General features: G+C 42.6%; 1 long non-coding RNA gene across 1 annotated transcript in view; it reads right to left on the bottom strand.

Moving 5' to 3' along the window:
* LOC138300737 (uncharacterized) overlaps positions 1–13,684 on the bottom strand; it is a 1,159,497-nt gene extending 1,145,813 nt beyond the window's left edge. Inside the window, exon 1 of the long non-coding RNA XR_011204994.1 lies at positions 13,608–13,684. This is a non-coding gene — a long non-coding RNA (uncharacterized lncRNA). The remainder of the gene's footprint in view (positions 1–13,607) is intronic.
* Positions 13,685–14,985: the final 1,301 nt, after the last annotated feature.

Here is a 14,985-nt window from a genome sequence, read left to right as displayed (position 1 = left end):
CCTTCAGGTTTTGGGCCTTATTCTGTTGCAGGCACCTGGCCCACCCACACAAGTGAGGTATCATTTTTATCGGGAGACTTGGGGGAACGCTGGGTGGAAGGAAATTTGTGGCTCCTATCAGATTCCAGAACTTTCTGCCACAGAAATGTGAGGAACATGTGTTTTTTTAGCCAAATTTTGAGGTTTGCAAAGGATTCTGGGTAACAGAACCTGGTCCGAGCCCCGCAAGTCACCCCTCCTTGGATTCCCCTAGGTCTCTAGCTTTCAGAAATGCACAGGTTTGGTAGGTTTCCCTAGGCGCCGGGTGAGCTACAGGCCAAAATCCACAGGTAGGTACTGTTTTCTCCCAAAATTTAGGATGTGTCCACGTTGCGCTTTGGGGTGTTTCCTGTCGCCGGCGCTAGGCCTACCCACGCAAGTGAGGTATCATTTTTATCGGGAGACTTGGGGGAACGCTGGGTGGAAGGAAATTTGTAGCTCCTCTCAGATTCCAGAACTTTCTGCCACAGAAATGTGAGGAACATGTGTTTTTTTAGCCAAATTTTGAGGTTTGCAAAGGATTCTGGGTAACAGAACCTGGTCCGAGCCCCGCAAGTCACCCCTCCTTGGATTCCCCTAGGTCTCTAGTTTTCAGAAATGCACAGGTTTGGTAGGTTTCCCTAGGTGCCGGCTGAGCTAGAGGCCAAAATCTACAGGTAGGCACTTCGCAAAAAACACCTCTGTTTTTTTCCAAAATGTAGGATGTGTCCACGTTGCGCTTTGGGGTGTTTCCTGTCGCCGGCGCTAGGCCTACCCACGCAAGTGAGGTATCATTTTTATCGGGAGACTTGGGGGAACGCTGGGTGGAAGGAAATTTGTAGCTCCTCTCAGATTCCAGAACTTTCTGCCACAGAAATGTGAGGAACATGTGTTTTTTTAGCCAAATTTTGAGGTTTGCAAAGGATTCTGGGTAACAGAACCTGGTCCGAGCCCCGCAAGTCACCCCTCCTTGGATTCCCCTAGGTCTCTAGTTTTCAGAAATGTACAGGTTTGGTAGGTTTCCCTAGGTGCCGGCTGAGCTAGAGGCCAAAATCTACCGGTAGGCACTTCGCAAAAAACACCTCTGTTTTTTCCCAAAATTTAGGATGTGTCCACGTTGCGCTTTGGGGTGTTTCCTGTCGCCGGCGCTAGGCCTACCCACGCAAGTGAAGTATCATTTTTATCGGGAGACTTGGGGGAACGCTGGGTGGAAGGAAATTTGTAGCTCCTCTCAGATTCCAGAACTTTCTGCCACAGAAATGTGAGGAACATGTGTTTTTTTAGCCAAATTTTGAGGTTTGCAAAGGATTCTGGGTAACAGAACCTGGTCCGAGCCCCGCAAGTCACCCCTCCTTGGATTCCCCTAGGTCTCTAGTTTTCAGAAATGCACAGGTTTGGTAGGTTTCCCTAGGTGCCGGCTGAGCTAGAGGCCAAAATCTACAGGTAGGCACTTCGCAAAAAACACCTCTGTTTTTTTCCAAAATTTAGGATGTGTCCACGTTGCGCTTTGGGGTGTTTCCTGTCGCCGGCGCTAGGCCTACCCACGCAAGTGAGGTATCATTTTTATCGGGAGACTTGGGGGAACGCTGGGTGGAAGGAAATTTGTAGCTCCTCTCAGATTCCAGAACTTTCTGCCACAGAAATGTGAGGAACATGTGTTTTTTTAGCCAAATTTTGAGGTTTGCAAAGGATTCTGGGTAACAGAACCTGGTCCGAGCCCCGCAAGTCACCCCTCCTTGGATTCCCCTAGGTCTCTAGTTTTCAGAAATGCACAGGTTTGGTAGGTTTCCCTAGGTGCCGGCTGAGCTAGAGGCCAAAATCTACAGGTAGGCACTTCGCAAAAAACACCTCTGTTTTTTCCCAAAATTTAGGATGTGTCCACGTTGCGCTTTGGGGTGTTTCCTGTCGCCGGCGCTAGGCTTACCCACGCAAGTGAGGTATCATTTTTATCGTGAGACTTGGGGGAACGCTGGGTGGAAGGAAATTCGTAGCTCCTCTCAGATTCCAGAACTTTCTGCCACAGAAATGTGAGGAACATGTGTTTTTTTAGCCAAATTTTGAGGTTTGCAAAGGATTCTGGGTAACAGAACCTGGTCCGAGCCCCGCAAGTCACCCCTCCTTGGATTCCCCTAGGTCTCTAGTTTTCAGAAATGCACAGGTTTGGTAGGTTTCCCTAGGTGCCGGCTGAGCTAGAGGCCAAAATCTACAGGTAGGCACTTCGCAAAAAACACCTCTGTTTTTTTCCAAAATTTAGGATGTGTCCACGTTGCGCTTTGGGGTGTTTCCTGTCGCCGGCGCTAGGCCTACCCACACAAGTGAGGTATCATTTTTATCGGTAGACTTGGGGGAACATCGATTAGCAAAACAAGTGCTATTGCCCCTTGTCTTTCTCTAAATTTTTTCCTTCCAAATATAGGAGAGTGTGTAAAAAAGACATCTATTTGAGAAATTCCCTAAAATTCACATGCTTGTATGGTCACCCCGGAATTCAGAGATGTGCAAATAACCACTGCTCCTCAGCACCTTATCTTGTGCCCTTTTTGGAAATGCAAAGGTTTTCTTGATAGCAATTTTTTACTCTTTATATTTCAGCAAATGAATTGCTGTATACCCGGTATAGAATGAAAACGCACTGCATGGTGCAGCTCATTTATTGGCTCTGGGTTCCTCGGGTTCTTGATGAACCTACAAGCCCTATATATCCCCGCAACCAGAGGAGTCTACCAGACGTAACGGTATATTGCTTTCCATAATCTGACATTGCAGGGAAAAGTTACAGAGTAAAACGTAGAGAAAAATTGATGTTTTTTTCACCTCAATTTCAATATTTTTCTCTTTCAGCTGTTATTTTCTGTAGGAAACCCTTGTAGGATCTACACAAATGACCCCTTGCTGAATTCAGAATTTTCTCTACTTTTCAGAAATGGTTAGGTTTCTGGGATCCAGCATTGGTTTCATGCCCATTCCTGTCACTGACTGGAAGGAGGCTGAAAGCACAAAAAATTGCAAAAATGGGGTATGCCCCAGTAAAATGCCAAAATTGTGTTGAAAAATTGGGTTTTCTGATTCAAGTCTGCCTGTTCCTGAAAGCTAGGAAGCTGCTGAGTTTAGCACTACAAACCCTTTGTTGATGCCATTTTCAGGGGGAAATCCACAAGCCTTCTTCTGCAGCCACTTTTTCCATTTTTTTAAAAAAAAACGAAATTTTCACTGTATTTTGGCCAATTTCTTGGCCTCCTTCAAGGGAACCCACAAAGTCTGGGTACCTCTAGAATCCCTAGGATGTTGGAAAAAAAGGACGCAAATTTGGCTTGGTTAGCTTATGTGGACAAAAAGTTATGAGGGCCTAAGCGCGAACTGCCCCAAATAGGCAAAAAAAGGCCTGGCACAGGAGGGGGAAAAGGCCTGGCAGCGAAGGGGTTAAAGCAGTAGTATTAAGGATGACAGGTCACAGGACTATCCTCACTCTGAACTTAGCTTTAACAGCCTGGGGTGTTCCAGTGCATCCTCTTTCACTGCAACTTTCCCCTTCTTCCTTCTCACCCTAGCTGCACTGTTCTTGCATGCTCCAATGTGGTCCACAGCAGCGACACCTCTGATGCTATTCCATGTTTTTGTCAAACACTCACTAGTGTTAGCGCCTCGATCCTTATTTGGTCTCTTAATGTTACTTTATAAGGGGACGCATTAGAGGTTTGATAGACCTTTTGACTATGCTTAGAGTGGTTCCACCATAAGTCCCAAATACATTGCAATTACTTCATCATAATCAATAAACATCATCAAATATTCTGTGGAGTCAGTAATCTTTACACACCATGACCCATTAGGCCACTAATAACCACGCCTTTATGTAAAAGTTAGAAAGTTTATTTCCCTATATTAATAAATTAATCTTAACACCAACTGATAAACATATAAGAATACTGGTTATCCAAATATCCTAAAGAATCTCAATTTAGATAACACATTGATCACTAAACATTCGAGAGTCACAGTACAAATTAAGGTAACATTTTTGCATCCATCCGTACTCCAGTCAGTGCATCCATTGTTATCTCCTGGGAAAATCGTCGTCTCATGCATCAAAATATACAGTGTAACAATTACTAATACAAGATATTCTAGCAAGCAATCCTCATGAGCAAATTAAAGACATCTGCTAACGTTTGGTCAACACAGTATGTACAAAACATAAATTAATTTCTCTAGACATACATTCCCACAACTTTACTAAACAGTGCACTTAATATGAGTCTGTGCAAACCTAGGCCCAAACCTCGCCAACTTAAGGCTCATAATTAATAAAGCAAATACATAACATGTAATCATTATTTTAACACATTGCTACATTTCTCCTAATGCAGCTACTTCAATTAATACCCATAAGCTTTTAAAAAAGACATTTTGTAATTTAATGGCGGCCACTCACGTGGGAACATTTTCCAAGACGCACATTTTTTTCTATATTAGTCAAATTCTATGCAGATTCTTAATCCAAAATACATACAATTCACTAGAAATAAAATTGTCCAGATACCTCCAACTGCAGATGAACTCTACACCTAAGTCTCTGCAGCATCTCTAATCCTTTCTCTTGGTGAGCGGAGGCCAGGTGTGGGATGAGCTGTTTCATCCTTAGGTGGATGATAGTTGCATTAAGAGAGTGTCTGGAACCTCAAGCTGCCATTCTGTCATTTGTGGGAAAGAGCTTTAAATGAACAGGTACTGTCTGGTACTGAATACCTGCACTTCTTTAATTTGAAAGGGAGAGTACCTGCACTTCTCAGCACTCCTAAAATACATTTAACGGGAGAGTACCAGCACTTCTTAGGAGCAAACAAGTACTCTAAATAGTGAGTACCTGCACTTTTATTTTTGCATTTAAAGCACTGGTGTGAGCCACACATGGCAAGGCAATCTCAGATTCCAAAAGGGTGCAACAAAACTATGGAGGTAACTTCTATAAAACCTTCAATTCAATGAGCTGGAGAGAAACACACATGCTTGGATCAGAAGTGGTATTATTAATTCTCCTTTTTCAGTTAGACTGCTTACACCCTTCTCCCGTGACCAGACCTACCCTGAATAGCACTCCAGTTTCTGAAACCCACCAGAAAGGACTGGGAGCCGAACCTTACTTGTGTATAGAGTTTTGATGTTGTGAGTATGATGCCATGGTAAATAAACCATTTTTGGAGTCGAAACGTATTTTAGCTCCAAGTGAGCTATGACAGCAGCTGACCCTCACTACCACAAATACATATGACATTTTGTTTTGAAACACTGCATTCTACTTCGCTACTTCTGTCAACTCTGTGTTAGTGTACATCAATATTCATGGCCTCAGTGCACTGAGAGAAACAGACAGTGCAGGTAACTGTTATCAATATGTAATCCTCTCTCTTGTTGGGCTTCCCAGTTTACAAGCATAAGAAATAGAACTTCAAATAGTAATGGCTGTGATGTGAGATATGTATTTGCCCCTCTGAGATTGTGCACTGGTTCCCAGAGAGGTAGATTTTTTTTTTCCACAGATAATCACCTCCATGCCAAAAAGCAAGGATGCTGGCATTGTAATGGTGATGCCCCGACACCAGTTATCAATGGTAGTGGCATCCCGGCACTCCACATTCACCCAATAAAAAAAAATACCAAGGAAGAGAGCAATTGTCCTCCATCTTCTATTGCTCCTTCTTCTTCGTTCATTATTACTGTCTCTCAGATTGGTCCAAGCAAGCCACGTGATCTATCACATTAGGGTTGATAAGCCTACAGGACTGGTAGTCTCATGTTGTTGGCAGCTTGCTTTCAGGGCCAGCCATACCAACTAATTGGTGCAGAGAGGGACACCAGCTTTAATCACAGCAGCAGTTTCTGACTCCTGTGCAACTTAACACCGTTCCATGAATTATATCATCTTATTTCTAATGTTTCAGTGAAAGGAAATGTGGTGTGCTGGCCAGTACAATTCTAAGCTTTATTAAATGTAATACTTTCCATAGACGCTAAGGACTCGTTGTCACCAGGGACAAGTATTTCCTTGTATATCCATGTCCTGGCCCAAGCCATGGTAATCAGGTTCAATTGAAATGCCCCAAGTCTACAACTCTTACGAGGCATTAGACTGTTAATTGTATGTTAAATCGTTTATTTAGAAAACGTACACGTTTCAGAGTAAGGGAAGTAATCAAACCAGAGGCAAATTGCAAAAGAGAACGAAAAAACAATCATCCGCAAAGGAGAATGAAATGTTGTACACCTTAACGAAATGCGTTATCCAAGTAGAAAGCTGATGAGAAAAGGAATAAAACAGCCAGGATAAAATAAGCATCCTATTGCAAAAACATGATCAATATAATAAAGTTACAAATGTATTAAGTGTGAGCAGATTTCCTAAAACAGTTTTATCTTTAATGTTGCCATTTATTTTAATGCAGATGAAAACAAGGAATATGTTAATGTAGTCAGACGTTGTTAGAGGGGGGATAGCTTTTATTCCATTACCTTGCCACTAACAACCTGCCAATCTGCAACCTCTATATAGCAAAGTTAGAGGCACAAATTGTTCAACTTTTGAAGACTGGTCAGACCAGGACCCAAAATATTAGATTGTCAAATGCTTAGTTTAAACTTTTACAACGTGAGAAATCGTATTTCTTATCTCTGACCAGAAATAATTTTAATCACTTGAAGAAAAAAACACCCAAAATAGCTTGAGACCAATGATCAACATCCCGTCTAGAAAATGTGTATAAAAGTGGAATCTAAAACCACTCGACTTTGTTCCAATTCCATGATCTTCAGTATCAAGGCAGGAAGTGCTCTGCATAGTACACAAAGGAACGCAGTGCGACTAGGCTGGTGTCTGCCTCTGAGCCATCTCGTAGGGGTAAGGGGACATCACTTCATACCTGCACTTCCTGCAAAAGTGGCTGAGGGACTGCCTGGTGCCTGAAAGCATGCCTGCATGCTGAGAGATGAAAGTTGTTTTCCTGACCCTGCAGGAGTTGAGACTATTTAGGAGAAAGTCAGCATGTTCCTAGTCTGGGGAACACCCAAAGAAAGCAAACTGACTAAGAGGGGGCACCCAGGGCAACCACTGCTGAAAATGGGCCCCGGGAACTCCCTCTGAGGTTCCCATTGAGAACTGCTCCGAAAAGACTACTTTGATACCACCATTCATATGACTCCCAACTACGGTTGTGGACCACGATTTGCAGTTGCCACCACTAAAGGAATGACAGCTATGACCGCTTCACTCAAGCACAAAAAGGTAATGATTCTGCACACAACAGGTTACGATCAGAGTTATTGAATGCACATTTAAACCTGTGGGAAACATTATCTGTATGTGAGCCCAATTCCCGCCTCTAATAGAGACTGCTGAAGGACTATACGGAATGTGTCTGTTGGATGATTTCTGGATTCTGAGCACTTTCAACCTATATTACTTCTGTGAGAAGCCTGTGACTGTTCACCAGTGCCATCTTGGCAGTCAAGTGCAGAAAAGGTTGAACCTGGCCCAATTGCTGAGCTGTAGTAGGACTGACCAGAGGACACCAGTGGCAAATGACCTCAACCATCAACTTTGGAGCTCCGTAGTGTCTGTCTGCACTGTGGCATTCGAAAGGGTTCTGACAATTTTTTTTTTTTACTTTTCAGAAGGTTGTGCAAGCAATATATGTTGAGCCGTGTGTAGGTAACTGAGCTCTGAAATTTTCTGTGCTCAATGTTTTCTAAAATGCTGTAAAAAATCTTGGGCTTAAGTGTACGGCTGAAATAAATTGCGCCTATTTCCATCTCCTAAAAACAGACAGTCCGTGTCATTCAATGTGAGGTAAAGTGATATTAAGGAGAAGGTGTAAAATATTTAACGGGTGTGTTTAAATATTAATCATCCCAGGAGTTCTAGGACGGTGTTACATAGTGTAGTTAATTTATTTTACAGGGACCTAATGCTAAGCCCACTACACTTCATGTCCTATTGAATTCTGTAATTCAGCTTTACAGTCACTAATGTAAATCACTTCCAAAACGTCGTTATTATACCTCTTCCGTCATTACAAACAAGCACTCAGAGTAGAGAGATCTCCCTTCTTTGATCGTTAGAAGTCTGTTGCACGTGAAACCTTCCATTAATGGGTGTTTCCTTTAACGACAACTGAAGGGAAGTGGGGAGCGTATGTCCAGCTTATAAAACAGAAACATTAAGAACAATCACGAATAAGCTTACTACGATTACATATAGTAACCTTGCCTTGCAATCTAGGTGACCGCTTGGTAAAAGTTCAGTGTAAGAGGGTCGTTTCTCATTGGTTTCCCACAGCACGGGAAGGCCATGTGATCAAGAACAGTACGAAACAGAAGGCATCAGAGTCGGTTCAGGACTTTGACTACATAAACAACATCGGGTACATCAGTATAGATGACACGTGCCCAAAAACAAGTCTCTGAATCTGGGAATGTGCTACTTATTTCGAAGTTTAACAATAGAATTGCATCTCAAACTTAGTTTTGAGGCTTTTCTGAGCGCGCGTCCAGCTTGCCAAACGTTTCTGCTTCGCCAAATTTCACTCGCAACAATAGTGTTGTACAACAAAACGATAATTTAAAAAACACACTTTGCAGGAGAAACCTCCTACTAAAAATGTTATTTTTTCATTTTTTCCCACAAACTCAGCAGAAATTGTTGCCACATATATTGTTTTAATTTTGCAAACTTTGGTAACGTCAATTAAAAAAAAAATCAAAACGAGTAGAGGAAAAACCACTACATCTTTGTGCTATGTTGATAAAAGTGTATGAGTTAAAAGTCCAATTCTGAAAAATGATTATTGCCTCAATACGAGATCGCTCAAGGGACATGTGATATTTATCATACTTTTTAAATTCCGACACCTGGGATCCAGAATTTAACAGGTGCAAAATTCGAAAATCTAGTTTTCCTTAATGCAATGGGGAATATCTTGCTGTTTTCTGAACCAAAACCTGCATGTCCTGGTATCTACCGGGCTATGTAACCCAGTAAATTTCAGCAGGTTTGCCATGCAGATATTTACCTGCGGAAATGTTTTCAGAGGTGTGGAAAAGTCTGACCCATTCGTAATTTGTGACACTCATGGGTATTTAATAATGCTGAATAACCATGATAGAATGTCTACATTAATCAGGAGAAGATGCAACCGACCCCAGCCTTCATTGGTACCTTAGCACACTCAGTTTTAATCATGTCTACAAAATTCTCCACCATGTGTTCCCGCCTGTAACGTCCAAGGCCATGGACCAGTGCTCACCCTATGGGTCCTGCCAATTGGTAATACAAAAAAAATCTGCCAGTCCCACTAATGAAGACCCAACCGTGAGACATCATCCAGGGCATCTCAAAACCTCTCATCCAACATGTCCTGTCAAAGAATCACCTTCCATCACCCGGAGATTTATTTTCTTCATGTCAGTGACCAAGTCGATGTGTTCAACTTCATGGTGCCATCACTGGATTAAGTTTTAGAACCTACTCCACTGGTGACATTTGAGATCCACAAAAAATGAATCCCAAGGTATAATTATATTCCCCAACAAAAAAAACCTCTAACCATACGTGAACGTGTACCCAAAAACAGACTAACTTTGGCAAAGGTCATGAGAGGATGATACAGACACTTAGGGGGTGATTCTAAGTCTGGTGGGCGGCGGAGGCCGCCCGCCAGACTTCCCCCCTCCAGAATACCGCACCGCGGTCGGAAGACCGCTGCGGCTATTCTGTGTTTTACACTGGGCTGGCGGGCGACCGCCAAAAGGCCGCCCGCCAGCCCAGTGTAAAACTACCTTCCCACGAGGACGCCGGCTCAGAATTGAGCCGGCAGAGTGGGAAGGTGCGACGGGTGCAGTTGCACCCGTCGCGAATTTCAGTGTCTGCAAAGCAGACACTGAAATTCTTTTTGGGGCCCTCTTACGGGGGCCCCTGCAGTGCCCATGCCACTGGCATGGGCACTGCAGGGGCCCCCAGGGGCCCCGCGACACCCCATACCGCCATCCTGTTCCTGGCGGGAGAACCGCCAGGAACAGGATGGCGGTATGGGGTGTCAGAATCCTCCATGGCGGCGCAGCTTGCTGCGCCGCCATGGAGGATTCATTTGGGCAGCGGAAAACCGGCGGGAGACCGCCGGTTTTCCACTTCTGACCGCGGCCGAACCGCCGCGGTCAGAATGCCCAGCGGGGCACCGCCAGCCTGTTGGCGGTGCCCCCGTCATTTTAGCCCTGGTGGTCTTGGACCGCCAGGGTTAGAATGACCCCCTTAATCTTTTTCATTACTTTTTAACTTGAGGATTTTAATATAGTTATTTAAATTGTTTTTTTACAAGCTTTATTTGTTGATTATCTTCTTTATTCTTTTAACAGTATTTATTATTTCACGTGTTGATCCTTGAATGTTCCCCAGAGTATGTCTTATGCTGAACTGTCACTATGTAAGTATGACAACTGGATTAACAGGGCGTCTTTAGCTCACTTCTGTGGGTTTACCTTGGCAATGTTCTTATGGGGGTTTGGATTTAGCATGTATAAATGTCTTGGATCACTCCCCCACCTTAGTATGCCAGGTTGATTTCTTACACTATATTTATAAGTTAGTTAGATATCCAGGCTCACTCAGGAGAAGACTATAGGTGACCCAGACTTTATTTATAAACTAGTTAATAAATGCTATATAGTCATGAAACGTGATTAAAGACACATTTAAAATAAATATATGGATATCCTCTTTTAGTTCAAATCCAGTTTTGTGGAAAGCCTTTCTTCAGATATGGGATAAGAAGGAAAGAGAAGAGTAATTATTAAATATTTCATTAGGGGTTATCATTTTAAAAGGCTTACAGAGCTAAGAATCAAACAGTCATATAGTATATTTCCAAGACAACAATCATATTAAATAAAATAAGTGTATATTTTCCTGTCATTCTGAAAATAAATGCATGTATCAGTGACAAACAAAGGACTTGCTTCCCTACAAAGCGACAGTGGATTACATTTGAAAACCTGTAATCATATAGAAGAGAAATGAAACACAGGTGGGGCTGGGACAGAGCCAGTTACGTCAGGCTTACTTTGCTCTGGCCTTTGCTTTTCAGAGGCACCAACCTATTGTGAAACCTAGATTTACCTACAGACTACTCTGGCTGGGTAATCTTTCATGTTCCAAAACTATTTTGACGAGACAGTGTCAAATAAAAACACCTAGGTGTGCTTTGAAGCAGTTAAATGAAAAGTAAAAAGCATTAATAAATGTTATAGATATGATCAAACCAAGAAGTATATAAGAGAGATGATTTCCATTACAGTGAATGCAGATGTTTAGGGCTCCTCAGCGACTGTTTTGAACTCTATGAGGAGACAAACAAGTAAAATGCACACAGAATTTTAAATTCTACAAGAATTGATTAAGCTTCATTATGTTCATTCAATCTGTGCAAAATCGAAACTCGCGATTTTCTTTTCTTTTATTTTACAGATAGGAACAAAAGGGTTGAAAAGTGGATGGTGATTCAGAGTGAATTTATGTGGGTGGGCTCCTGTGGGTGTGACAGTGGTTGCTGGGTGTGACAGCAGAAGTTCTGTCAGTGTGGGTGCTGTACAAAAGTGAATGCCAGGTGTAAGAGGGGACGCAGAGCGACAGATTGTAAGTGATGGGAGAGAGTTGTAGATAACAGTAGCTAGGGGTGAGAGTATGGACAGGAATGAGTGAGGACATGCGTGAGAGTACGGATAGGGAGTGGGACCATGTAGACTGTGGTGAGACAGTGTGCACATGGTACTGAGAGAATGTGAATAAGGGTCACAGTGTGTTGACAGGTGAAATACTGCCAGGATGGAACAGGAGATAAGGGTAAAAGTCTTTGGTGGTGAGAAGAAAAAGGAGCAAAAGGTGGAAAGGAGTGGCCGTCCTCAAACTTCTACTCAGTAGATGGTAACTAAATGCAACAAAAGGGAGCATATTTATGATTTTGCTTTCACTTGTACACTTACTTTTTAATGTGTACTCAATAGGTTGTTATCACATTTGTAGCTTCTAAAATGTTGGCTTCCCACCTGCAATTTTTGACTCAGGGACACTGGCTCCTTTGCGTAATAGTCAATCCAACCACCTGCACTTTTTGACTTAGAAGACAATGGCTCCTATTAGAAATATTTAATCTGGAGCCCTAAAGTACCATACGCTATCATATGCTATCTTCTGTGAAAAGCAGAAGGTAATCTATATAGCGAAGTCAGCTTCCTTTGTTATCGTCACTGAAGTGCATAGGATTAATGCACTGCCTTTATTTACTAAAGCAAATATCAATAAAACATACATGGCAATAGACCCGATTCGGGCTTTATTTTGGCTGTCCCCAGCCTCACATTCTCCACGGTTCAATAGAAGTCTAAGGGAGAAATACATTCTCCAGTTGTTGTTTTTTTTTTTTTAAATCTCTCACTTCCCTCTTCTAAACTGTTGGCATGTATGCTAAATGCAGATTTACGAAGCTCGAATCAACAGGCACTATGCAGGTAAGAAATGGGAATTATAGTCATTAAGCATAGCTTGGCCAGTACAACATAGATGCTATAGGAGTCCGTTTGCTCCAATCTGCTGTTTTTTTTAAATATACCTCGGAACTACGTAAGAATCCCAACGCAATATTGTAAATGTACGCTACAACCCACGCTTAGAGAGCGTTGTATTTCCATGGTCGGATGGGACAAACCATAGGCCTGGGCACCAACATTAAAGTGGCCCCCATTAGTGAAGCAGAATGCTAAAAAGTGGTAATATCACAGAAATGTACAATAAACCCGGCCTAAACTGGCCATAAAACAGATCCACAACTTCTAGGAAAAAAATGACCCACACATTGATCTGTCAGAGCAGCCCACTGGGCACTGCACTGCCCTACAGGCCAGTCCGAACAGTGTGTTTCCCATAACAAGAATCCACGGAATAATTCAATTTCTATGAATTTCAAGACGCAAGGTCACATGAACTCCAACGGACAGAAATATTGACAAAACAACGCCGAGAAATGTGTGTTTTGTTTCCCGTGGGATCATGAACGCACTGCCAGCTCTGCGATGAAATTATAAACTGCCGCCGTGAAGGTAGAGTTCTGCAGCCCACCCTTTCAGGAAGAATTAAAGACTTCCTTGCATCCTCAATTACTGTCGCGTGCCCTGTTTTAGCAGCACAAGGGACAGTGCACAGTGAGGTGCTGCAAAAACCAGCCTTCAACAAAATTAGAAACAATGACACCTGGCTGTGAAAAATACACCTCATGCCAACAGTTTATTAACCAAAGAGCAGCAACGAGGCACGCTGCACCTGCTGCCATTTTACCCTTTAAGCAGATGGTATACGCATGCTAAGTAACCAGAGAAGGGACATGAATGCACGTAATAGACTGACAGCGACTCATAACATTCAAGTTGCTTTCTTAGTAAGTCTTGACAGGCGCATTAAAATAGCAAAACACCCACTGCGTCTAAATAATGACAGACCACGCAGACAAATACTGAATGCTTCACAAGTTAAATGAAAAGGGCGCGAGTCTTACCTTGCAAAGGTAATCCGGTGTCCTTGCCCCGAAAACGCGCCTCAGTGTGCCGCTGTGTTGCTCCCTAGCAATGTACTGACTTCATAGAGAGCACATCCGCCAGCCAATGCCGTGCTCTTCCTCCCACTTCATTAGAATGGCTCTGGAATCATCCACAGCCATACAGCTAGCTTGGTTGTTTTGCAAAAGCCCGACTGGACCAGTGAACGGGCAGAGAGAAAAGCATGCTTTAGCATTAAACAAGAAGGGAGGAAGCTGAACGCGCACACGTGTTAAATCTCCCTGTTCGAATCTGCTGCGTTGCTTCAGTGCTTAAAGATGCTGGTGCTCCTGCTGCAGCGGGATAAATCCATCTGTGGTACCGCTGCTTCTGTCAAACATGGCAGGTTCCCGCGCACACCGGTGTGTGGGCGGCTTTGGTTAAATCATTTTTACACTCAGTCTAACATAACGCGGCCATTGTCTAAAACTATTATACACAAAAACGGAAGAAATCCTTCCGGGCCCTTTTTCTTCCATTCGTGGTCATATGACAGGCAATAGTTCTGTGGTGTGTCACCAGTGACGTAGATAATGTTTGTGCTAATTGGAGATTTCCCGTCAGGCCCAATCAACCACAACAAAACAACAGCATAACAGCACAACTCCGCACAGCACTTTACTACAACACAAATCAACAACAGCACACCACATGAAGCCACAAACTACAATACAACTCAATAATAACTTAGAAGAACCATAACACATGACAACACAAACTATAAAATAAAACCAACAAGAAACAAAAAAAGCAACACCACATTATAAAATCACAACGCTGACAAGACAGCACAAAATAACAGAACAAAACAGCATAACAACATAGAACCACAACAAATCCATAACACAACACCAAATGAAACAAGCCCCACCAACAGCAACCTCAATCATGCTTGAAGTCGCTATGCTAAAGTCACTCACACATTGTACATTGTAAACATTTTGGTAAGAAAAAGTACAATATGGCGTTTCACATCTGATCTGTCAAATGCACTTATCAGATAATAACATAGCTTAATGGACACCTTGTGAGGTCAAAGCGTTGATATAGTCTGAACCTGCGATATTTAAACACTGCCTACTCCCACTGAGTCCACTGATTTACACTATAGTCTAGCCGCCCTACACACTTAGTTAGTTAAGGGTGACAAAAAACTACAAGGGGAAATCCATTATTTAATTGTTAACTTTGTCCTATCATATTGATTTGGACAAAAAGTGCATCATTTAGGGTTTTCTTCTGCCAAATATCAAGCAGATTGATCTAGAGCAGAAAAAGTTAAAAGCAGGTTCTTAAAATAACCACTTTTTATTTCATATAATAATCCGCGTTTAACTT

The sequence above is a fragment of the Pleurodeles waltl genome, chromosome 6 (assembly GCF_031143425.1).
Source record: "Pleurodeles waltl isolate 20211129_DDA chromosome 6, aPleWal1.hap1.20221129, whole genome shotgun sequence".
Lineage (NCBI taxonomy): Eukaryota > Metazoa > Chordata > Amphibia > Caudata > Salamandridae > Pleurodeles > Pleurodeles waltl.
The sequence above is the reverse complement of the archived record's forward strand: the minus strand, read 5'-3'. Positions and strand labels throughout refer to the sequence as shown.